Raw genomic sequence first — 26,411 nt, forward strand, 5'->3', positions numbered from 1 at the left:
TGAAAGTACCTCCAAAAGAAGTGAGCCAAGAGAGTGGGTTGTAGCTCTGAATTTTCAAGTGATTGTGAACCAAATTAAATCAGCGAGCGAGAGAGAAATCTATAGCATTCAATTTCCAGAATCACTTATGTAAGGTGTATAAACAACTGTGATTCAGTTCAGAACACAATTTAACTTTAGTGAGTGCACAAAGAGACAAAAGCACTGCAATTTAGGATGATCTGTGGTTTGTCTGCAAAGGACGTGTGGAGGAGCTACACAGACATTCAACAGCTCAGGTCAGAGTGTGCAGTGGTTAAGGGGGTGGGATCTAAGACTGATGCATGAATCCTGCTCTTTTCCCTCACAAGCTGGGAGACCAGAAGCTAGTTATTTAATCTCCCACGATTGGTTCTATATTCACAGAACATGGAGGAGAGGAAGGCCTCCTCTCAAAAGGCCATTTTGAGTACTTGCTGAACACAATCTGCATTAGATCATGAGAAAAGTGTATGTCAGGAGACAAGTGTTATAACTCATTGTTAAAATCCTTCAAACTACCATAGAGAGTTTTGGGAATAGGAAGGATTTCTAATTCAATTACCTAATTTCCTAGAAAGGAGAATCAATACCTAGGAAACCATCAGCAGAGATGCTAAACCACGTGCCCAAGGTTCATGGAGCTGGCTAATGCCCAAACTACCCACAGATCAGCATCCTCTACCCTGGCTTCTCTCCCAGGGCTCTCTGAGCAGCATCACATGGCACCGCACTGTGTCCTGTGGGCCTCCTGGATTCCCTGGAAAGTAATACATTTTCTGATGAGGAAACAGAAAATAACAGGAAGGTTAGATGAGGTCAAGCAGTCAGTGACAGAAGTGGAGCCGCCAGAATGTTCACTATTGTTGAACTACCAATACTATCAAAAGCTTTACTTCTTCCTGAGATATTTGTTTTATCACTTGTGCACATGGGAGGGAGTGACTGTGAGGAAAACAGGAAAACCATCCTGTTGACTGAAAGTTACTAGTCTCAGGAAGAAAGAATTATATTGTGCCTATATTGGGTTATACCTTCAAAATCCATTCCTGTGGATAGTGCCGGCAGCAGGTTATCAGAGCACTGAATGTAGGACCATCAAACACGCCAAAGGAGTCATGTTTGATCACAGGCTGAGTACCTGAAGAATGCTGCATAAGAATTCAAACTAGGAGGATGCCTAGCTGAGACAGTAATGATATAGGCTGAGGGAGATTAGGACGTGCATTAAGCAAACAGAACTGAAATGAGTCTACATGAAGAACCCACTAGGGTGGGTAAGAGCACGAAGTGATGAGTGATGGGGCAATCACAGGCATTGTAGATCTAATCCTAGGATTAATGAAGACTTCAAAAACGAGACGAGCAGTTGTTTAAAAAAGAGGAAGGCAAATGTGAACCAGACTAGAGAGATGGTTCCTGAAATGTGAGGCTGCAACAAAGGGTGTGTATATTTGTAAAAGGCAAGCAAGACATCCCTCTCCCTTGGCCCGGGACCTTTACAGACAGTGTCAGAATCTTCTGGTTGTTTTTTTGTTTGTTTGTTTGAAAAGAGCTTGACTACATGACTCATAGTTATTTCCAAATTCAGATAAGAGTGATTATACTCAACGTATTATGAGACCCGACCCTAGGACTGCTACACAAAGGTGCTTCTCAGGGATCTGGGTGCCTGGGGAAGCTCAGTCTACACACACACACACACCATCCACACTGTAAACTCCTGGGATTGGCTATTATTCTTTTGAGTAGGACTCATGGCTCAAAGCACCCATGATAGCTGAGGTGAGGCCTTTCTCCTTTCTCAGCAGAAAGGTAACAGGGACAGAATCCTGGTGTGCCCACAGTTCCATCAAGAGTCATGAGAAAGGCATCTCACCCCATATTCAGAGTCCAGGCCACTCATGCTCTCTAATCTTAATCTCTGGTGCCTCTGTAAATACAAATTCTCCCCCTCTTGGTACTTGAAGAAAGAGACCTTGGCTCTAACAATAACATATGGTTGGTTTCATTACAATTTCTTCTTATCTCCTCTACCAGCTCTTCAGCCCAATCTTACTTGTATGTTTCCTATTGTTACGTATATACTGTTCTCTGCACACGCAGATTCCCATTCATTATCTCAGAGACCTCTTACACTGAGGGATTCCTAATCTTGTTTCTACAACTACACTTCTTGCTTTTCTTTTCTTCTCTTACTTTTTTTTCCCTTTAGTATGTGCACAAATACATATTTGGCATATAATATTATATTTATTTCAGAGGTACATGATTTGATATACATATATACTGCAAAATGTTCACAATAAGTCTAGCTAACATTATCACCCTAGCTACAAGTTTCTTGTGGTAAAAACCTTCAAGGACTCTCAGCAACGATTCATCACTGTCACTGTCCTCCCATTGTTCATCGATTTGCTTGAGTGGGCCCAGTAACGTCTCCATTGTGACAACTGTTACTGTGTTTGGCATATCAAATACATCACAGGTAGCTTGCCAGGCTTTGCCGTGCGGGAGAAATACTCTTGGTAGCTTGCTGGGCTCTCTAAGAGGGGCAGAGAAATCAAACTCGGGTCGGCCTTGTCAGCTGTAATATCTCTCCAACTCTTACTATTATGTATTTAATGTCCCTCTGTGTTTTGTCATGGTCCAATTTGCTCATTTTTCTTAGTGCTGAATAATATTCCATTATCTGCTTATACTATAGTTTATCCAGCTTTTCTTCTAAACAAGGGGGTGTTTCCAAGTTTCAGCAAATCTGCTCTAAACATGCACCTATAGGTTTTGTGTGGGCTTTAGTGTTCCATAATTTTTAAAAGTTACTATTTCTGTTTTTATAACAAGTAACATTCATTATAAAATATTATAGAACATTTAATCTGTGTGTTCGCTTCGGCAGCACATATACTAAAATTGGAACGATACAGAGAAGATTAGCATGGCCCCTGCACAAGGATGACATGCAAATTCGTGAAGTGTTCCATATTTTTAGGGCTGGAGCAATAGCACAGCTGTAGGGCGTTTGCCTTGCACGCAGCCAACATGGCCGACCCGAGTTCGATTCCTCCGCCCCTCTCGGAGAGCCCAGCAAGCTACCGAGAGTATTCGATATGCCAGACACAGTAACAACAAAGTCTCCAATGGAGACGTTACTGGGCCCGCTCGAGCAAATCGATGATCAACGGGAGGGCCTTAATCTGTGTATCTTATAAAGTTGAAGATACAATAGCACTAACTTAAGTTTAAGCATATCATCTCAGTGAAAGTAAAGACTTTTTATTTGAACTCTTTGTATTTTCTTTTCATTTACTTTAAGATTAGGGACTGCTCTCTCTACCCCCACCCCAGTCCCAAGCTAAGGTTGATCTTCCTTCCTCACAAAAAGATTATTATACAAACAACCTGTCCAACCAAAATCTTTTCCAGATAAACATGTGTTTCCTGCTGAGAACTAAAGGAATCTTGCTCTGTAACTTGGCTTATTCCATTCTCCCCACCCCCTCCCTTTTTTCCCCTTTCCTTTTCCACTGGTAGATTTCTGAGGTCCCTTCAAAACACTCAATTTCTGATTTTATGATTTTAGCAAAACCTTACAGGATAATAGACACAAGAATATATGATGTCTAGTCATTTCCTTCTCCAGCTACACAGTTGGAATGAAAGCAAGGTTGTCTGCCCTTATGATGCTGATTCAACAGGATTTTTATTTTTTTTTTTTTAAAAACCGAGACACTATTGCTCATTGCAAACAAACTAGCTTAGAATTTAACTCTGAGGGTGAAATACCTTTGCCACATAAGTCAAAATTCTTACAACACTAGTGTGAAAGCTCTGAACCACAGGCAATTTCTTTAGTTTTTCTTTTTTTAAAGAGGGCGGGAGAGGAGACAGCTGTCATTTATATCATAAACTCACTTCCTGTCATACTAACAATTCAAAAGCATGTATCTCAGCTACTATGTAGATATCTCTTTTTTTTGCTTCCTGACAATTATATTATGCTTTAAACAGGAAAAAATTTTAAAGAGATGAAGAATTTAATCAAAGATTTGGTATTGACAGGGATTGAAAGCTCTGGTGAAAATAGTTTGGAATCAGCAATGATTTCCTTCCTTTATGATCCAAGTGTTGCTGATCCGGAGCTCCCAGAAAAAGAACAGCATCATACCAGTCAAGGACAAATGAGGGTTTTTCTCCAGACCAAACGGTTCTTTATTGCCATGAATAATCTGTTTGTGTCCTTGGAAAAAAAGGTTATAATGTTTTAGGGCTAGGGTGGTGGGGAAAGGCTCCATGGCCTTTATATTTCATCTAGATGTTGAAGGTAGTGTAGAACCAAAATGAGTAGAGAGATTAGATAAGGACTTTGGGGGTGGGGGGAATAATAATGGTAAAATCCCAAGAAGATATGAAGAAACAATGAGAAAACAAATGTCTTTAATATCAAAGGTTTCCAGAGAGTAGCAGGTCAAATGATGGGGATCTTGAAGTGAAGATCCCAAGAGGGGGAACAGGAAACTTCTTCCACTGATGGTTGAAAAACTATATCTTACAGGCAGTAGGAACCCTGGAAGAGTCTGTGCCCTGTGGCAGGTTTTTTCTAAAAATGAGAAAAGCTGAGCTAAATATTTGGTGAGGTTTGTTATAACTCAAAAAATGTTGGGTGAAGCTAGCTTTCAAAAATAAGGAAATAAAAAGATATTTCAGAAAAGTGAATTAAAAGTTCATTACTAAAATACCTTCACTAAATAAGTAAACCAACACTCCTTTCCTCCTTCAAGAAGGAAGACAATGATCCCTCCAAGGAAGTTATAAATTTAAAAAAATAAAAAGGTGAGTAAAGAAATTAACATGTAGGAAAATAAACAATGATGAATAAATTATACTGTCTAGCTCATAGAGCCTCAAAGGAGAAATTAGAAAAATATATAAAACACTAACAAATTCTATAAAAACAAGGAAGGTAGTTGAGTTAAAGCATTTTAAGACAAGCAAAAAACAAAAAGGGTATAGTAGTGACAAACTTTAGACTCTGATACATAGATATGTTAAAGTTCCAAGTATGTTAAAAGAAGTTATGTCTTCCAACCAGAGGGAAATCAACCTTATTTTGTTGTTGTTACTGTTTGCTTGTTTATGGACCACATGTGGTGATGCTCAGGGCTTACTTCTGGCTCTGCACTCCAGGATCACTCCTAGAAGGGCTCGGAAGACCGCATGGGGTACTGGGGATTCAACCCTGGTAGGTTGTGTGCAAGCAAGCACACTACTTGCTGCACTATCACCCAAGCTCCAATTTTAACTTTTTTTTCTTTTCAATTTGACTTTTCCTCAAGCGGGCCCAGTAACATCTCCATTGGAGACTTTGCTGTTACTGTGTCTGGCATATCGAATACTCCCGTAGCTTGCCGGGCTCTCCGAGAGGAGCGGAGGAATCGAACTCGGGTCGGCCATGTTGGCCGCTTGTAAGGCGAACGCCCTACCCGCTGTGCTATCAGCAAGCTGGAGCGATAGCACAGCGGGTAGGGCGTTCGCTTTACACGCGGGCTACCGGGAGTATTCGATATGCCAGACACAGTAACAACAAAGTCTCCAATGGAGACGTTACTGGGCCCGCTCGAGCAAATCGACGATCAATTTGACTAAGCTGTTTCTAAAACACATACCTAAAACATAGAAAAACGCAGAAAGTTAAAGGATGAAAGAAGATACAAGACCAAAACTAACCAAAAGAAATTAGTGCAGACCCTTTAGAACACCTGTCTTGCAAGCCTACAGTTACAAGTTCAAATCCCCACTGTTACTTATGTGCAAAACATGATCCTCTTGGATCTGCTGTCTGTAATTCAGGCAATGTAAGCATTTCCATTTGCACTGCAGCCAGGAACACAAAATGGGGTATGATATGCAGCCATCACTGCAAACTTCCCACCAAAAATGTGTGTGTGTGTGTGTGTGTGTGTGTCCGTGTCCATCCAGTGCTATCTCTGATGAGTACATGTGCAAGCACTGCGACCAGGAAGTACATGTGCAAACACCATAATTAAAGGAGAACAAACCTCACTGAGCATGAGAGTCTGATGCAAATCCCCAGTGAACACCACAGTAAGGTATGTATGCAATCCTTCCTCCCACTATGGCAAATACAGGAACAGCAATTGGAGGAGATGATAAAATTTAAAGAAAATCAGGGTAGTCACATTAACATCATAATAAATATATGCTAATAGACACTCTACTACTATAAAAAAATAAAGTCATCATATGATAAGAGATTTGTCTCAGCAGAAATATATAAAAATACACTTATCAAATGGCATAGATTTAAAAGAAATGAGTAAACAACACTCATTTAAAAAAAGAAGTATTCACTGTGGAGCGGGGACTACATTCCCTTTTCTAGGAGTTCACGCTGGATGGCAGTAAGGAGAATATTCCAAACAGCAGGCTCCAGTTATTCACTATTCTTTTGTTTCTTAAGTTGTTCAATATCACACTGGAACTATCATCTCCTTTTCAATCTAGAGATGTGTTTTCATTTCATTTTCGCAAGAGAGTTCATTGGTTGTGGTACATGCTTTGTACCACATGGTTCCTGACCAGCTCCTGAACAGGGAGCGAGAAAGAGTCCAAGCACTACTGGCTATGGCCTCCAAACAAACAAAAACAAGAAAAAGAAAAAAAAACCCTATTTTTCAAAATGGTTGTACCATTTTACATTCCTACCAATTAATTATCTAAAAAATTCTAATGCTCCAGGAGGTCAAACACATTTAGCATGTGTAACTTTAGCTAGTCTACTGATTATCTTATTATGGTTTCAATATGCATTTCTCTATAGCTTAAAAATACTAAGCATATACCATGTGTTTATTGGCTATTAATATTTCTTTTTAAAAAATATAATGTCTGATCAAGACATTTAACCAGTTTTTAGAAAAATTAATGGTCAGTTTTCTACTAGGGAATAACTAATATTACTATCATCTTCTGGTATAGATGATTATTTGAGGGGAAAATTTGACAACATTTTCTCATTGAGAAAAGAAACATATACCTCTACCATCAAATTCATTCATTATTTGGGAATTCTGTCCAAGATTGTATCCATAATGAAGATGACAAAGAAAATTTCAGAAGTCAGGGCTGTTTATATTTTATACATACACATGGGAGGGATGTGAATAGTCTAGGAATATGTTTTAAAAATCCATAAACATAGTATTATTTTGACCAGCAACCATAAGAAAAATCACATTTTGCCCATTTAAAAAATATCTCATATCTACCTAAGTAGTCAAACTCCATTTTTTTAAGTTAAATTATTTTCACTTTTGTATGGGACAGAACTCAGGGCCTCACAGATGCAAAGCAAGTGCTCTACTGCTGAGCTACACCTCTGGCCTTAAGACTGCAAAGGCTCTGCATTTTAATAAAGTAATCCAAACTAAAAACTAGAAAGAAAATATAGTACAGGGATCAAGGCTTTTTGCCTTACATGTAGTTGACCCTGGTTTGATCCCTACCACACAGTCCCTCAGACCTGCCTGAACCTTCACCCCCAAATTTACAGAAATTGAAAAAAATAATAATACAAATTATATCAATCATACTTCATCTCCATCTACAATTTTTATGGTGTACATTTGCACATGCACACACATACTTTTTATTCCCTCTCTTTAGAATTTTTTTTTTGGTCTCTTTAGAATGGTTCCTATCAACATCATGGTCCAGATTTTTATTAACTACAAAACATTAGCTTTCAGCAACTGCCACTGCCTAATAGTTAACCGTGCCACTTTCCAGACCTCCTCACTTGGTGTTCCCATAACCCAGGGAACATCAACCATGGGAATGCTCACCTTCTTCATTTTGAAAGTAGCAAACTCAGCCACTAGGTTTAAAAAAAAAAAGTGCTCGAAACATCTTTGATCACAAGGATCAAACCAGAGAAGGAGAGCATGCCTTCTCATTGTAAAGCACTTAAAAACCTTCACCACTTCCCTCTGAGAATGATTCAGGTGTAGAGGTTTCTATTTGAACTGCTGCCTACAACTTGCATATTGGTTCTTTTATGTGATGGTAATGTCAAAGAAAAGAGGCCTGAAACATCCCTCAGCCATCAAGTCAGACATTTCTCATCATCTGATTGGTGGTTGCACTTGATCTATAAGGAATGAAGCTTTTCATGTTTCCCTCTATTCTCTAGCACTGTAGCACTGTCCTCCATTGTTCATCAATTTGCTCGAGCAGGCCCAGTAACGTCTCCATTTTGAGACTTGTTGTTACTGTGTTTGGCATATCAAATACGTCACGGATAGCTTGCCAGGCTTTGCCGTGCAGGCGAGATACTCTCGGTAGTTTGCCGGCTCTCTGAAAGGGGCGGAGGATCAACTCGAAATACAACATCAGCAACGGCTGTTCTCTGCAACAACTAAGCGATCATTTCCTCTTGCTTTAATTTTGCTTCCTTTAAGAAATTATGTTTAGCCTTGAGTGTACAAACATGGAATGAGGGTGGATGTAAGCAATTGTGCTTGCTCAGAATTCTTTAAGCCACCTTTACAAAAAAGAAAGAAAGTTACTAAAAGTTAGATCCACCTTCCTCATACCTTGCCCAAAGAGGAGGACTTCTAAATAACACAGAGAAAAGGCAAGCTAGGGAGAAAAAAATCCTTTTAAACTTTTATGGAATGTGATTGGCTCTCAAAATCAAACCAGTGGGAAATTTTCTTTAAGATGGACAGCCACAGAAAATTTTCACTTTCCAAAATAAGAACTTGTACTAGCATAAATGATGCATATTTGACATTTATTCTGAGTGTCAGGTTAAGTCTCTAATCATAAAAATACATAGAGCAATTCTAAAATGACCTATTTTACTAAGGGCCTCAAATCTGAATAAACAGGTTGGGTGGTTCTTGGTACCCAGTAGTGACTGGTGATGAGGTGGGACCAGAGTGCTACTTCAGGGAGCACACACACTTCCCCATTAAAAAAAAGTGTCTAATCCACTCTGGCAAACTGCATTCCTGCAGCAATAACTCATGAAAGATGAAAGGGTCAAATTACCTTAAACAAAACTTTCCGCATTTCTTGAAGTTGTGAGAAATCCCTCTGTGAACACAGCATGTGGTCCTTTGACTTCATATTATAAGGGTAGGTAAAAGACCAGGCAGAGTCTATTTTTAAAATGTAGTCTTCCACTAAAACTATATTGATAATAACTAGAAGACTTTTTTCTATTATTAGGACAAAATGTAAACAAGAATCTTCACAAGAGATCCCTGGGATTTCCTTGGGGCAAAATTATCATCTAAAACTGAAAAGAAATTATCCTGGATCAAAGAGTTACTGAGAAGTGACACCTCTGAGGAAAATATTCTTAGCAAAGCTGTTTGCCCAGACTCGTGAGAGAGCTAAGAATCTTGCTTCCGTAATGACGGGGTCAGCATGAGCTGAGAGCTTTATTCTAGATCCTACATCTGGTACTGTGAGTGTGGTGTTTTGGTTTAGTGACTAAGGAAGTCACAGATTGATTTTTTTTAAATGTTTTCACTGAAAGCACAAGTTAACACTGCACGAGAGAATATGACAGCCGGTCAGACTGGTGTGTGTGTGTGTGTGTGTGTGTGTGTGTGTGTGTGTGTGTGTGTGTTGGGGGGGGCACAGGCACCTAGAACAAGCAAGGACATGACTACATTCCTCTGTGTGAGAAAACCAAGGAGACTCTGTCCCACATTGGTCTGCTGAAACTCCAGAATGGCCAGGCAGCTCCCAAATGTGGAACATGACGGCATTATTCCTAGACTCAGAAATGTAATGCTTTAGGGTTCAGACCCATAGTACAGCGAGTAAAGCATTTATTCTGACTTGTGAGGACACACCCAGGTTTGATCCCTGGCCCGCCAGGAGAAATTTCTAAGTGCCAAACCAGAAGTAAGCTCTGAACACTGTGGGGCCCCAAACAAAACAAAACAAAAAAGAAATGTAATACTCTGATTAACAAAGTGAATGGACCAGGGGACAAGAACCACAGCATTTTAAAGAGTTGAAATTGTAGAACACGCAAAAGGACCATGCTGCCACACATCCCCAGTCTTTCACTGAAGCCCCCTGACCCCATTGCGGAGCCTGAACCCACAAGTCCTTCTAAGCTGACAACCATTGCCATCACTTCCTATACCAACCTAGACTCTCCTGGCCCTTCCTCCCGTAGACCCTGCCCAGGCCTCCTCACTGGAACCAGCTCCTCCCCTTTCTAAAACCAATCCTCATAACTGTGCTTCCTCCGGCAGGTGTCCGCTCTGCTTTCCTGCCTCCTCATGGCCACACCATTCTCACACGCTTCAGCACATGGCTACTGTGCTTTCACAGACTTGTATATCAATCATCTTTTATTTTATCTTGCTCTTTGGGTCACACTCGGCGATGCACAGGGGTTACTCCTGGTTCTGAACTCAGGAATTAATCCTGGCGGTGCTTGGGGGGGACAGTATGGGATGCAGGGGATCAAACCCGGGCCGACTGCATGCAAGGCAAACACCCTACCTGGTGCACTATCACTCCATCAATCGCCTTTTAGTTGACCGACAAGTTCTTGAGGTTCAGAGCTGACTTCCTTGTCTTTTCAGGATCAGTGCTAATGCTGCCTAACACTCATTAGTCTGATGTATCCCTGTAGGTTACACTACTGCACAACTGGAAATGATCACACAGGTGTCAGGTCCCTTGCTCCTACCTCCACATCTCAGGGATACTGTGGTTCCGTGGAACTGCCTGCTCCCCAGTAACCATGTCCGTTGACAGCTGGGATATGGTGATCTATAAAAGGGCCTGATTAACTTGTGAACTTGAATACAAGTCTTCCCACAATATTTAACATATATAAATGTGGACAATTTCACTTAATTGTTACATCAAAATTTTGCAAACTGCTACTCTGTACTAGGCACACTGTCAATAAATATGCACAGAATTATGTGTCAGAGAAAGTATATGGGTACATGCATGAATGCACACACTCAGGAAAAGTACAGGTCTATGAAATAGTAGGTGCTTCATTAAGTTCACTGTCTAGGGAATCTTTTCTGCTTATTAAAAAGTAAAAATTCCCAAACCTTGGCCTTGGCTACAATACTTGGTAACAAGGGGGCAGGGTTTGGGGGGTAGGGTGGAACGGAGGAAGAAGCAGACTAGAAGGATAGTAGTGAAGGATATTGGAGACGCTGGTTGTGGTGAGGCGAGATAACTACATCAAAACTATAAATCACAAGCCTACTGTTCTCACGTTAACTAAACTATAATAAAAAAATAAATAAATCATGCCAGAGAGATAGCACGGGAAGTCAGGCATACCTCACTAGGGGTAATCATTGAGTGCAGAGCTAGAAATAACCCCTGGCTCCACCAGCTGTGGTCCAAAAACTTAAAAAGAAAATATCATCTGTAATCGGAATAGATTTTTGCAACTCCCAGCAACTGTTTTTTAATAGAGACTTAGTCTCTATGCCAGAGATATAATCAAAGAGCTAGGTCACATGACAAGCATGTAGCAGCCCCATATTCATTGCCCGGCACCCCATAATTCCCTAGCTCTGCCAGGGATGGACTCCAGCATCAAGTCAAAGAAACCTCCAAGCACCATGAGTTACTATCCTGAAACATAGAAAACCAATAATAAATGGACTTCATCTCTAAAGCACTTGTAAAATTAGAGAGTGACTGAATAGAAATTATATGGCACTTCCAATGGCCCTTTTCTCCTCATCTGCCAAATGTCCCCTTCCCCAGTTTTCTCAACTAGAATTTTCATTGAAGTACTGCTGGCTTAAAATACTATACACATTTGAGGCATGTATATGCTAATTATGATCCATCACCACACCACTGACCCCCTTCACTTGCTAGTAAGCCCAATCAGTCCTACAGTGTTTTCATAGCCTTAATTAGTTGCATTCTTTTAAGAATAAAATTTATTATTATGATTATCACTGATATATAACATTTATTATAATATTCTGATATCTTAATGAGTATTAACATTTTTATTATTGAGCGATAGCACAGTGGGTAGGGCGTTCGCCTTACAAGCGGCCAACATGGCCGACCTGAGTTCGATTCCTCCGCCCCTCTCGGAGAGCCCGGCAAGCTACCAAGAGTATTCGATATGCCAGACACAGTAACAACAAAGTCTCCAATGGAGACGTTACTGGGCCCGCTCGAGCAAATCGACGATCAACGGGAGGGCCTTTACCTTACCTTTTATTATTATTATTAGTCTTTGGGCCACACCTTGCAATGCACAGGGGTTACCCCTAGCTCTGCCCTCAAAAAAACACCATTAACAGAGCTCAGGTCAAATGGGATGCTGGGGCTCAAACTTAGGTGGAAGTGCAAGGTGAGTGCCCTACCTTCTTTTTTTTTTTAAATTTTTATTAGTGAAACACCATGAGGAACAGTTGTAGATTTACAAATTTTTGTGCTTGGGTTTTGATTATACAATGATCAAATACCCATCCCTCCACCAGTGCCCATTTTCCACCACCATGGATCCCAGTATCCCTCCCACACCCATCCCACCTATCCCATCCTGCCTCTGTGGCAGGGCATTCCCTTTTGTTCTCTCTCTCCTTTTGAGTGTTGTGAGTGCCCTACCTTCTATGTGATCTCTCTGGCTCCAGTTGGTTGCATAGTTTGATGATAAAAAAAAATGAACAATGGGGAAAATCAGAAATCCAAGAACTCCTCTGGGCACTATAGAAACGAGAAGCATCCTGAGAACTCCATTCCCCTTCCAAAACAAATCTATGGGACAGGAGAGACAGCACAGCAGAAGGGGCATTTGCCTTGCACAAGGCCCACGCAGGTTCGATCCCCAGCATCCCATATGGTCCCCCAAGCACCACTAGGAGTAATTCCTGAGTGCACAGCCAGGAGTAACCCCTGAGCGTTGCTGGGTGTGACCCGAAAAGCAAAAAAAAAAAAAAAAAGAAAAAGGGAGGGGGCTGGAGCAATAGCACAGCAGGTATGGCATTTGCCTTGCATGTGGCCTATCCGGGTTCGATTCCCAGCATCCCATATGGTCTCCTGAGCACCGCCAGGAGTAATTCCTGAGTGCATGAGCCAGAAGTAACCCCTGTGCATCGCTGGGTATGACCCAAAAACAAAAAAAAAGGAAAGAAAGAAAGAAAGAAAGAAAGAAAGAAAGAAAGAAAGAAAGAAAGAAGACAAACCTATCATTTGTCAGGGTCACTCCTAAGACCATCCATTAGATAATGTCTACCTTAAATTGATACATGAGTGGCAACCTTTTGTGTAGCTATTTCATATCAAAGTTCTCTGTATTTATCTGACAGTAATAATCCATAAAAGAAATATAAGTTCATCAGATTGATTTCAAACCTTAAGCAAGAAGTAGAGGCCTTTCCCACTCCAAACTCCCACCACCTCCACTGAAATAGAATACTATTAGAGCAAGCTTCCCCACCATCATCTAGAAAAGATGGGGTGTAGGGGGTTTACAGGACCCGGACCCAAGCCTTCTCCCTCCCCTGCCCTCAGTTCCCTTCCTCCCACCCATGCAGAGAAGAAAGTAAAGGGGAAGATTGTAACTGGCTCTTATCAGCCTCTTCCAGGAATCATGAGCGAACCTCGGCAAAACTCCAGAGGCATTTCTAGGAGAAAGAGCCACAGTGGGGAACACAGATGAAAGAGGTCCCGTTCCCTCTTCTGCTCCCAAGACTAACTATAACACTCGTGTGATCTTGGAGGGGGAAAAAATGTTGCTGTGCTAAATATGTTCCGAAGCCACCTGATAGATTGCTCAGATAAAGGGGCAAGTCCTCCAACACATCGCAGCCTCCTGGTGATGGAAGAGGCTGGTCTAGGCATATGGCAGAGTGAATTTGCTAGACGAATAGACAGACAGACACTGTGCTCTCTAGACAGCCAATTTCCTCTTTCCCTGAGCCCTCCTGTATCTTCCCACAGGTGAATAACTGGGGGGAACAGAGTCTCCCTGGGCTGCCACACCACTTTCCTCCGCAGGGCTGGGGGAGAGGGATGTGGCATGTGCCAGGTGGCTAACATCAAAACATTACAATGTTCAGCAGGATTGAAGAGAAGACAGTGAGGTCAGCCAACCAAAGAAGAGCAGTGTTGTTCGCAGGTGCAAAGAAGCAAGAGGTACCCCGTAAGCATGAAGGGCAGAAATAAGGGTAAAACAACAACAAAATCCAGCATACTAGTGCAGTAGCTCAGTGACTGAGCACTTGGATCCTATACCCATGCCCCCCAACACACATGCAAATCCAATCATTTTAAAATCACCATGGTCAGCACTGGCATCCAGCTAGGGTCTGGTTGAAAGAGGCTGCAAGCATCACCTCTGAGAGTCCCTGCTCAGTTTGCTGAGAGTCATGGAAACTGAAGTTTACACAGTAAAGCAAGGCTGTCACAAGACTAAGAGAGAAGGTCCTTCTGCGGGACTCTCTGGCAAAACAGAACAAATGGTGGCAGCCAAACTCCCTAATCTCCCTGCATAAGGAGAACATTCCCCGACATCTCTCTTTCCACAAGTCTCATGTCCAAGTGCACCTACAAAGTAAACTCACATACACACAGGAAGTATCCAAGTGAGCACCTGAGTTAAAAATACCTGATTTGAGCTGTAAATGTGACTCATATGGCACAGCAATTGTCTTGTATGTGCAAGGTCCTGCGTTTGACCCTAGCACCATGTGGTCCCCCGATCACCAGCAGATATGCAGCCCTGGTGTTCCCTGAAAATTGCTGGAAATTCTTGCTCCAGTTTCCCAAGCACTAGGATTTATTTCATTTTAATATTTTTAAAAAAGCTTATAAAAATAGCAGTACTCCTACATTAAAAAAATAATAATAAATAAATAAATAAAAACTTATGACCATTCCCCAGGTACCAGGTGATTAGAATGACAACCTGCCCTCCAGGATGGCTGATACATCAGGCGGTTCAGAATTCCACACCGGTGACTCCTTGGAACCAGTTAAGAGCCTACGGCCCTAGGCAGTGTTCTGACAGAGGAGCTTAATCCTACTCGCAAAACACCAGTTTCTTCTTTTGTACAAAATCAGTTCTCTATACTGTTTGGGTGGTTTCCCAACCCAGTGCCATTTCGCCCCTTAGGAAACAGTGACAATGCCTAAAGACAGCTTTGGTTGTCACAACTGGATGTGGCCGGCAAGAACAAAGTTTGCTATTGGGATTTGGAGGGTAGAAGCCAGGATGCAGGCAAAAATCCTAGAGCACAGAACAGTCCCTGCTGTCTCCCTGCCACTCCCTGATGGACTGACCCCAAATACTGAGTGTGGAGAGACTAGTATTTGGATTTTATAGGAAGTTTCATGGTCAGCAAGAGGGTGAGGAAGTATGTTGCTGCTTAAAAATAAATTTGAAAGCTTCTGCTCTAGGACACCTGCCTGGACCAAAACTATTCAATGATGTGGGAGCAACTTTTGTTATTATGCTTCAAAGTTCTAAAATTGCACAGACTTCTACATTAGACACTGGCTTTTAAGGTCCCATAATAGGTATTTTCGGAGAATCTCTAACTGCCATGAAGAGGAGAGACCTTGTCCTTTCATTCTATTAAACTTCAGCTGTGATGAAGGCCCCGCAGTCACTATTCAGACATACCTATTACAGGCTGCCTCCAGAGCGGGCATGGGACCGAAATAGCTTCAGCTAGAGGGAGAGGATCAGCGTGAGGCTGAGAGTTTGTTCTGATGGGAAGCCTTGGGGGTTGACTTCATAGAGATCAGGCAGGCAGAGAGCCAGAGTTAAATATATTGCTTCTTTTCGGAAGGAAAGTGAACAATGGCCTCTACATTTGAAACCACAATGGGAATTTAGGAAAGAGGCAGAGTCTAATTCCCAGGATGGAAAAGGCCAGAGTTTTGGAGTTAACCTTCATGGTCCTCTGGGACAGCTTCCAAGACATTTGCAGTCATCATGGGTGAATCTACTAATTCAATGTAAAAACCCAAAGGCTGTGTGGCACCTCTGATGCCAAGCAAAGGAATAATTATTCTGATTCTGGAAAGAAGGAAATCAAGGTATCTGGCCAGCTTATTATGAAGGCTTCCTGCTACCCCGGTTCTCTGAGAAAACAAGATCCATGCCCCAAGCTCAACCATATCCTTCTAGGTATAAAGACAGAAGCCACACTGCATATCACCCTCTCAGCCCAGCTTCACCTGCCATCTCCATTCCCTTTCCTGAGGCCACCAGTCGTGTTTCTTGAAGGTGCCCAAGTCCCTTGTGCATTAATCATCTCATATCACATTAGACTGTGTTTAGAAGACCAATTTCCTGTCTCTGTGAAAGCTGAGAGGGTGTCGCATTTACCTTTTTAATCATCATGTTAGTGACTGGCACATGCAGGTCTTCATATTTAGTGAATGGATGAGTGAGCTTGACATGTAAAATGCACAACACGTCCTACAGCACGATCTATAAAACCACACGGCAGGCCAAATGTACGTGCAGTTTGAAGTATGTGGACACAGCACAGAGCTGTTTCGGTAAACACAGCCAAGGAACAGGATAGACCTGTGCAGACGATAGATCTCTCTCTAGGGACCATTCCATATGTAAAACAATTGCAGGGTGGAGAAATTCAATAAACACTTACTCTTTGAGGTGGCAAAAGACACACTCTCCCTTTTCAAGTATAATCAGTGGGTCAGATAACCTTGTTTCTACCCTGTCACCAGAGGAATAATTCCATGTTAGCTTCTTGGTCAGTCCTTAAGTGCATTCACCTCCCTCTGCCATTCGCCAAAAAAAGCTTCACACACAAATTACAAACACAAACACATTTTCAACCTAGATGCCTTCTGTTGTTTGGACTAGCAAGCCATGTCAGATAGATTGGACAAACAGGCCTTTTTTTCTTTCATTCCTTTAAGAAAACTGACTTTGGAGACCATCCCAAACTAAGGATCCATAACTTCTGGGATGGACTCCTTGGAAGGGTTGATGAATCTACAATGCACCAAGCGTCTGAGACTGAAAGTGATGTCTACAACGTGTATAAGCTACTAGAGTTCACATACCTTTGCCAATTAAGAAAACACAGTGTCAAACACAGTGTCCTTCCGTTGTTCATTGATTGGCTCCGGCGGGCCCAGTAACGTCTCCATTTTGAGACTTGTTGTTACTGTGTTTGGCATACTGAATATGTCACGGGGAGCTTGCCAGGCTTTGCCACGTGGGCGAGATACTCTCGGTAGCTTGCTGGGCTCTCTGAGAGGGGCGGAGGAATCGAACCCAGCTCAGCTGCACAAGGCAAATGCTTACCACTGTGCTATCGCTCCAGTCAATTAAGAAAAATCCAATTAAAAGCCCTAATGAACATGTTAAATTTTGCCAGTAAATATATTCTGAGAACAGAGAGCCACACAGTACAGGTAGCTGCTGGTCACACTATGTAAAACTCTAGGAAAGTTTGCAAATCATCAAAAGGGTTTGAAATCTCTAAGCCAATAGATAAGGAGTTTTTGCTGGCTATACCTGCAGTCCCCAAAATAAGACACTTGGAGGTCACCTGACACTGGGAGATCAGAAAAAAAATGAATGAGAAAGAAAAACTATTAAGTCTCATGAGAAAAACTCAGTAAAGCAATATGGGGAGCACACAATGGGACAAAAGTCCTTTCCAAGAGTCTACCCCCAAGAACTGGTCTTGCCTCTAAAGAGACTCTGTAGTTTCATTCTGTGATTAACAAATAAGTTTTAAATCCTTCAGCCAAAACTAGACCTCAGACATTCCTTTTCAGATATAAATGATAACTAAAATAGGAGGGAATTAGAACTTCAGGGCTCCAATGCACAGTCTCCTTATAACATCACATGAAACGAGGCCTCCTTTCATTTTTTTTTTCATGGAGCAGGATGCTGGGTGGGAATTTTCCTGTTGTTGCAGCATTTGAGCTGAGGAGAAATGGTATTAACACTAATAACATGGGTTGAATTCTGTGAGCTCACCTCCTGCCAGCACTTCCTGGAGACAGGACCTCTGACCTTAGCTCCGGGGTTGTACCACTGCCCACAAATCAGAACAAATCTGAGGAAGGAAGGGGCATCTGCATCAACAGGGAGCAGAACTGAGAGACATGGAAAAGGGAGGAATTTGGAGAACAAGATGTTGCTCTTCTTGACTCCAAGGAGTTGGGCAAGAGATGCCAAAGACTTCTCAACCAAGTTGTAAGGCTTGTGTTTTCAAAATGAATGGAACTCAGTCTTGAATTTTTTAAGAAGACTCAAATATGAGTTTTTTAAAATTGAAGGTGTGCAATCGAGTGTCCATGAATAGATGAATAGATGAATAGATAAATAAAAAGATATTTACATACAATTGAATATTCTTCAGCCATAGAAAGGAAGGAAATTCTGACTCCAACTACAACATTATGCCAAGTAAAATACGATAATCACAAGAGGACAAATACTATGTGAGTCCAATCATGTAAGATTTCTAGAACAGTCCAAGGCTAATGGAAGCAGGGAAGTAGGAAGTTATTGTTTAATTAGTGAAGCTTCAGTTTTGCAGTTTCTATTTTGGTTTTAAATAGAATTCTAGCGCCGGAGAGACAGTACCATGGGTAGGACTATTGCCTGGCACATGGAGCCCTGGGTGCAATTCCCAGCACCCCATTGGTTCCCCTAAGCAATACTAGGAGTGATCCCTGAGCACAGAGTCAGGAGTAAGCCCTGAGTACAGTCAAGTATGGCCCCAAGACGAAACAATACAAAACAAAAAGAATTCTGGAGAAGACTGGTAATAGCTGCAGAGTAAAGCTCTAGGTTCAATCCTAACACCAAAAAAAAGGTAAAAGTTTTAAAAATCTAATGTGAGAGATGTGTCACTTAACTAGAAGGTGGGAAACCTTCCACAGTGGTCATTAAATCACGATGACATACACTTCAAATATTCTGTGATTTTTCCACTTTATCTCCATAAAACTGGAATGAAAATTCTGAAGAATGCATGAAAATAATAGGAATTGGTTTAGTATGGTGTAAAGGATCTGAATCCCGAGCAAAGAAGATTTCACACAATAGGGTACAAAGCAAATGTTGTTAGAACTTCTGTAAACTTCCCTGGTGAGAATCCTCAGAAGATTCATACCTTCCTCTTGCAAAGGATAACTCGTGTTTCATTTCTCACTTTCCTTCTAGCGGGAAATGAAAGTCTGAATGAAACACCTCCCACAAACATCCCTTCTGATGTAATTACTAAAATTTGGAGGGGAGGAACTCTGTAGATGCTTGTTAAGGCAGGAAATATTAGAAATAGTTTCTCTTTCTCCCTGCTTTTGCCTCACTTGAGACCCTTTGAAGTCAGCATATTAGTAGAGAGGAATACAGAGGTATTATAACAAAATACTGACTTCATGAGGTTTTTACTGAGGTTGGAAAAACAAAACCTGTAGATGAGAAATTATCTTGTGAATCCAGCAGTGGCAATGGGAGATGGAGAAAGAAAGGAATAATATGTGAGAGAAATGATGTGTCTGAATCATTTGAAAGATACCATGGTCCCTGGACTCATCTGACGGTAATAACTGGGAACCTCCCTGAAGAGAAAAGGCCCTATGATGAAGGTGCTCACTTTTAAGATATAGAAGGAAAATACAGGAGACAGTGAAGGAAGAATAAAGGATGGTTAAAGATCTGTAGAGAGGATCAGAACAGTATAAGACCCAGTAAAGTGGGATGCTTTCTTCACCATACTCAACAGAATGTGGGGCAGAAGATGCATGTTTGTTCACCAAAAGAACAAAGGGATAGAGATAGGAGGGCTCAAACATGACAAGATAAAGGAAGCTGATAGTCAGGTGAGAATTTTGGACCACAAATATACATTTAAGAAAAGAGAGCAACTGATAGGGCAATATTCCTAGACTAGAGTAAATCTCCAGGGGTTTCAGGAAGAACAACATCTGCAGTATACTGAGAAGCAAAGCAAGGGAGCAGACAATATTGAATTATGGCAAACTCTTAGCCGTTTATTGAAAAACTGAGATTATCAAGCAATGGGGACAGAGGGAAGAAAGAGGTAGACTAAGGGTGACCTAGGGACAGTGATAGAGTTCTTGGGAATTTTGGTGGATGTGAAGATGCAATGAAGGATGCATTAACTTTGTATAGCAAAACCATAAAAGCTAGCAAAATTGTAGTTCCTTTTCCTCAACTACAATTAAAAAATAAGAGCAGCAGCAATGGGTCAAAGACATTGACATGGTCCAAAACAAAACAAACAGGACCAAAAGTTGCTGATTGACATGGCAACAGACATATCCTTCGTGACCTCATACTTGAACTGAACAGACAGAGAAGTCAGAGAGTGTCAGCAGTCACCAGAGGAGAAAATAGAAAGCAAAAGAAGGGTGGGCAGAGGCAGGGAGACTCTAAGTATGGCAGACTCTGTTACTCAAGACCCTTCAATAAAAAAACAAACAGAGCACAAGTGAGGAAGTCAGACTTAGGAGTTGGGAATGGACAACTTTCTCTCATCTCCTCGTGCTTCCAGTTGCCCGGCAATCACGCCTAAGAACTTTCACTGGTGCCGTATAAGCTCATTAATGACCATGATCAAGGGACTCACAAATAAAGCTCTTGGAAGGGAGCAACTGAGAATGCTACACTGCAGAGATGCCTCCAGACTCCCAAATCACCATCCAACTAAAAAAACAAATTAAATTAACCTCAGCTATATAACCATATTTAAAATTTTAGAGTTTCTGGATTGTGTGGCACAAATGTTGGTAGTCTCTTATACAAGGGCTTACTGGCTCAAAGGTCAAATATAACAATCTTCACACACTTTCCTCTATGGAAACTTTTTGGGATCATTTTTAGTGAATTATTTATATCAAGCAATACAAAATAAATGATTTAGGTACTGCTTTGGGAGCAGGATTTGGGGGTTGCGGTAGAAACGTTCGAAATATGGTGGTGGGTAGGTATAATGGTGGTGGGATTGGTGTTGGAATATTCACTGTATCACTGTCATCCTGTTGTTCATCGTTCCTCGAGCAGGCACCAGTAATGTCTCTTTCGTTCTAGCCCTGAGATTTTAGAAAGTACCACATTCGAGGCTCTTTCAGGGTTCGGAGAATGAGACCCATCATTGTTACTGGGTTTTGGCATATTGACTATGCCACGGGAAGTCTCCCAGACTCTGCCCTATGGGCAGGATACTTTCAGTAGCCTGCCAGGTTCTCCAGAGTAAGAACTAGATAATAAGATGTTGCGCAGTCACTTCTGGGAGCTGGGTTTTATAGTCTCTGGGTCTTGGCCATTGATGGGACTGCACAGGCCGGGGAAGGGGGGAGGCAGTTGGTGGGTGTAACACCTACATACCGGAAGATGAGGGTATCTGGGTGGAGGAAGCTCAGTCCCAATCCGAGCAGGCTTGGAGATCTATGCCCCGGGTCCCGCACACTTGGGTTCCTCTGCCAGTTCCTTCATGCATGAGGCTCGTCCCAATGTGTAAAGAGTGGTCTTAAGCATGGCTGTGGCTGGAACCAGAGGTCTTCAGCTGCCGGGCCTCTTCCACACAGATCCCCCATCTTCCAGTATGTAGGTGTTACACCCACCAACTGCCCCCGGAGCCATGTATTCCCATCAACGGCTAAGACCCAGAGTTGAATATTAAATGTAACAAATTATTGTGAACAACTTTATAAAAGTTAAAAAAAATAGAAAGGCAGTGCTTAACAGACTTAAGAGGAGGCAGCTTGGGCATGTTTTTGGTTTCAGGAAATAAATCAAGAGAAGAATACAGAGAAGTCAGATGTAGATACCCAAAGTCCTAGGGGAACACAGGTCCTCAGAAAAGGCAAAAACACTAAGTCCTGGAGCAGCTACAGGAGTTAGGTTGTAGGCAGCGAGGACTGCAGAAGCTGAAGAGTAGGATGAACTTAAGGGAGTCACTTGGTGCAATTTTCTTGATCAATAAGAAGCAAGCTCACTGCTTAGAACATAGGTACAGAGCAAATGGGAGCATTGAAGGGAATGATGAGGGTTGAATCTTGATTGAAGAGAAAGGAAAAGAAAATGGGTGGTGAAAGCAAATGAAAAATAACTATCAATAAATCTGCTCCCAAAAGTGGGAAAGAGAAGACAGTACATAAAAATGTCCAGATTAAAAAAAACTTTCTCCACTGACATCATGAAAGAAGGAACAACCGGTTCAGCATATAGAACTGAACAAAGGGTACTCAGACCAAACAAATAAACAAGGAAGAATATATTCAGAAACCAAGAGGATGGGTCTGCCCAGGAAAATAGCTGCTGGGAGAAGCAAAGTTTTCTTGACAACCAGCAGAGAGGGGGAAAAGAGGAGGTTGAGGAGTAGTGGATAACATAAAAATGGAAATTATTACAGGATTTTCTTAGCAGAATATTAAAACAAGATTTGGGATAAGCCAAAAGCGGGATGTACTTAAAAGGGAGGGAGAAAGCTTGCTGAGGACCTGTATATAACCAAGAATTGATTTGCAGTAGATCTAGCTGTATTCTCTGTTCCAGGAGCAATGCTGGAGGATGAGGCTCAGAGGAGGACTAGCAGGGCAGGCACGAAGGAAGGGTAAAGAATGTTTCCTGGACATCAGAGTGAACCTTGCAGTAATGACCCCAGAGCCTGGGGGAAAGGGAACACTGAGTAGACCAAAAGGACCAGGGAGACCAGATAAATCAACAGGGCCAGTGTCATGTTGTATTGTTTTTGCTGGAAATAATATGAGGCCTGAGTAACGTAAAGAAGTAACAATGGACTGAAAGTCACTCCATGTCTGAGATCCAACCTGGGCACTTAACTTTCTCTGACCTTCCTGAGCTTTGCTTTTTGGACATATAGAACATAACAATTATAATTTCTGACTCACTTAGTAATTCTAATAGCTGTGTTAGTTCTAAGTGAAGATTCAACTCAGTAAGTTACTCCCATATAGTTCCCCCTTCTTTCTTGGACACCTGGGAATTTGTTATTAGATGCTAAAAACTCTGAGTTTTAGTATCCCTCCCACCTCCCACCCCCCCATCCCACCCTGCCTCTGTGGCAGGGTATTCCCTTTTGTTCTCTCTCTCCTTTTGGGTGTTGTGGTTTGCAAAAGAGGAACCCAAGCACAAAAACTTGTAAATCTACAACTGTACCTCATGGTGTTTCACTAACAAAAATTTAAAAAAAAAAACTCTAAGTTTTATATGTTAAGAACTGGGTTGAGAACCGGATAGTTTTTGGATCCAATAAATATTCTTAAATTCTATTTGGAGACACAGTTCAGGTACTTATATTTTATTAGATCTTTCTTTTTAGTTGTGGTAGGTGTGTCAAACCAGTGTTCAGTCTATGACTAGCTATTCTTCACTAGGAAGGCAAGTCAGTTCTATGCTCTCAACCCAATGTTCCATATAGTTCCTATTTCTTTTCTCATTTTCCAGTCTGGCTTTGTTGGCCCATGTGAATATCAGACAAAGGAGCTTTCCTCCTCTGGAAAATTTTTCCCCCCAACCTCAGGCTGTTTCCTTACACTGATCAGTTCGCAGTTGCATACTCAAGCACACAGTTGAATACCCAGCTATGCCTATCTCTAGACAACTCTCTCCTCTCTGACATTCTATGCAGAGTGGCTGCCTACATCCCCACCCCCATGATCGGAGTTCCATCTCCTCCACTCAAGGAGTTTATGGCTTCTCCTAGCTTCTCCCACTTTCTTCTGTGACCTAAAGAGTTTCATAAGCTTCAAAAGACTCATGAAATACTGTCTAAATTCCTGTATCTTTCAAACCATTGTTCATTATTTTTTTCCATTTCTGGTTTCATTTTTTGGTGGTAGAGTCAATCTAATTATTGTTACTTTATTTTGACCAAAAGTAGAATCTATTTACAGGTTTAAACCGAGAACCCTAAAAATAATTGTACCAGCCTACAAGACCTGATAAATGCACAAGCAGTTAACTGGAAAAGGGATTCAGAGAGTGAATTACCTGGCTTGCCCACTACTCCTGAACCTTGTGACTCCAACTTGTGTTTTGGTAAAGAGTTACTCAAGCTCATGTTCCCTACATCATTCAACACTATGGTAAGTTCAGCTACTGAAGAAAGTAAGAATTTGACAGGTGAGTCAAAGAGACTCTCTGAGTGCTGAAAATGGGTAAAGGTAAAGGGATATACCTGATAACCTTTCATTATCTGCATTGCAAACCATAAGGCCCATAAGGAGAGAGACACATGCACACGCACACACACACACACACACACACACACACACACAGAGAGACAGAGACAGAGACAGAGACAGAAAGAGGTGGAGACAGAGAGAAGAAAAGTTTCCCACCACCAGTTTCCCTCCTGGAAGATTGGGGCTCGGAGAGAAACTAGGAACATTGGTGGTGTGAAATGTACACTGGTGAAGGGATGGTTGTTGGAATATTATATGACTGAAACCCAATCATGAACAACTTTGTAGCTGTGTATATCACTGTGATTCAGTTAAAAAGAAAATCAAAAAACGAAGAGACCCCATGTATAGACTAGCATGAGGGTGGCAGTTCACCTCTGATGTGGCTCTGAGGTCAGTATAAAGAAGACCCTGGCTATTACTGCCATTGCCTCACAGAGCAAAAACAGTGACACTGCCTGCCACCCCCTTAAAAAATGTCAAGGGATTATTTCTTGCTGAGCTGTCCTGCTCATATATGAGGAAGGTCCCTCTATACTCATCTATGTAGGAGTATCTTCTTTTTTCTTTTAAGTCATGTCATATCATGACAATGCCATAACACTAACTGAACCCCTGGTCCAGGAATGAAGTCAATGAATTTGTAATTATAATAAAAACATATGTATAAAACAACAATCAATTATTTAATCAAGAAACCATATCTATATACCCACTTTTTACCTTGAATAGTCATAAATTTTCCTTACTATTCAGACCTTTCTTCTCATAAATTTTCACATTATATCTATAAAAAAGATTAATAAAAAAAGAGCCCCCTCAAAAAAAAATAATAATATTAGTAGAAGAAAGGAGCATGTGACATGTTTGTGGGGCTTTAAGTTCAATATTCATACACAAATCTTTATTGTTAGTTTATATATTAAGCTAAAACATTCTTTCAGGGGGTGGGCAAAAGAAACCCACTAAAAGAGAAGGGTGGTTGTGGATCTTCTCTCTGATGAAACACATGTTGCTCATCTCCAGTATTGAGAACCTGGACTTACGTAATTTGCCTTCAATATATATTACATTATTCCAATGCCCATGCCTGCTTCTTCCTTTAGAATAAAATCACCTTCTTGGCTGGGGAAACATTCACTCCCACACCCAAATTCAACCCTTAGAAATTCTGATATCCATATGACTCAAGAGCTGAGCAGACGACAGTACATGTACTATTGAATACTCTGTCTATCTTTGTAGTTACTGACACTTCCAAACGTCACTAGACACAGATCTTACTGGGCCTCCCCAAACTGCATTTATGTGATTTGGAAGTAGTCCATCACACTTTTCAGTATCAGAGGAGCAATCAGAATAGTAAAAAGTAGAGCACCGATTCCATATGCATCAAATGGAGTGTGCATCATGACTAAGGGGTGGAAGCTGAGGATAATTCCAGTTATTATATTATGAGATCACACAAAGGAACCAATATAATACACTGTGAACAGCAAAGACACAAATCATGATAGTAACAATAGATGCTGTGAAAGCATCTTACAATAGTTCTCATCCATTTGTGAGTGATAGCACAGCGGGTAGGGCGTCTGCCTTGCACGCAGCCAACATGGCCGACCTGAGTTCGATTCCTCCGCCCCTCTCGGAGAGCCCGGCAAGCTACCGAGAGTATTCGATATGCCAGACACAGTAACAACAAAGTCTCCAATGGAGACGTTACTGGGCCCGCTTGAGCAAATCGACGATCAACGGGAGGGCCTTTACTTTTACTTACTTTTTATATATGTGTATATGATTGTATAAAAATAAAAAACTGGGATAATATATATTCACACATTTATTTATTCATAACGCTAAAAGTAACTATCTCTGAATTGGGAAAATGGTTTGAAGGAGCTCGAGGTTTAGTCCCCAGCACAGCATGGTCTCCAGAGCACTGTTGTGTGTGATACCCATCTCTGAAAATAAAAGGATCTAACCTAGAGAAAACAATCATCACTGAATTTAATTTTTGTATTTTTTTGTATCTAGCACAGCGGGTAGGGCGTTCGCCTTGCACGCAGCCAACATGGCCGACCCGAGTTCGATTCCTCCGCCCCTCTCGGAGAGCCCGGCAAGCTACCGAGAGTATCTCGCCCGCACGGCAAAGCCTGGCA

At 41.5% G+C, this 26,411-nt stretch overlaps 1 protein-coding gene and 1 non-coding gene across 2 annotated transcripts in view; one reads left to right on the forward strand and one right to left on the reverse strand.

Moving 5' to 3' along the window:
• PRKCH (protein kinase C eta) overlaps positions 1–26,411 on the reverse strand; it is a 262,663-nt gene that overhangs the window by 125,578 nt on the left and 110,674 nt on the right. The window lies entirely within an intron of this gene.
• On the forward strand, positions 2,902–3,008 carry LOC130042125 (U6 spliceosomal RNA). Its single transcript, XR_008795101.1, has one exon. It is a non-coding gene; the product is annotated as a U6 spliceosomal RNA (small nuclear RNA).

This window comes from Sorex fumeus, unplaced genomic scaffold, assembly GCF_029834395.1.
Source record: "Sorex fumeus unplaced genomic scaffold, SorFum_2.1 ptg000098l, whole genome shotgun sequence".
NCBI classification, from domain to species: domain Eukaryota; kingdom Metazoa; phylum Chordata; class Mammalia; order Eulipotyphla; family Soricidae; genus Sorex; species Sorex fumeus.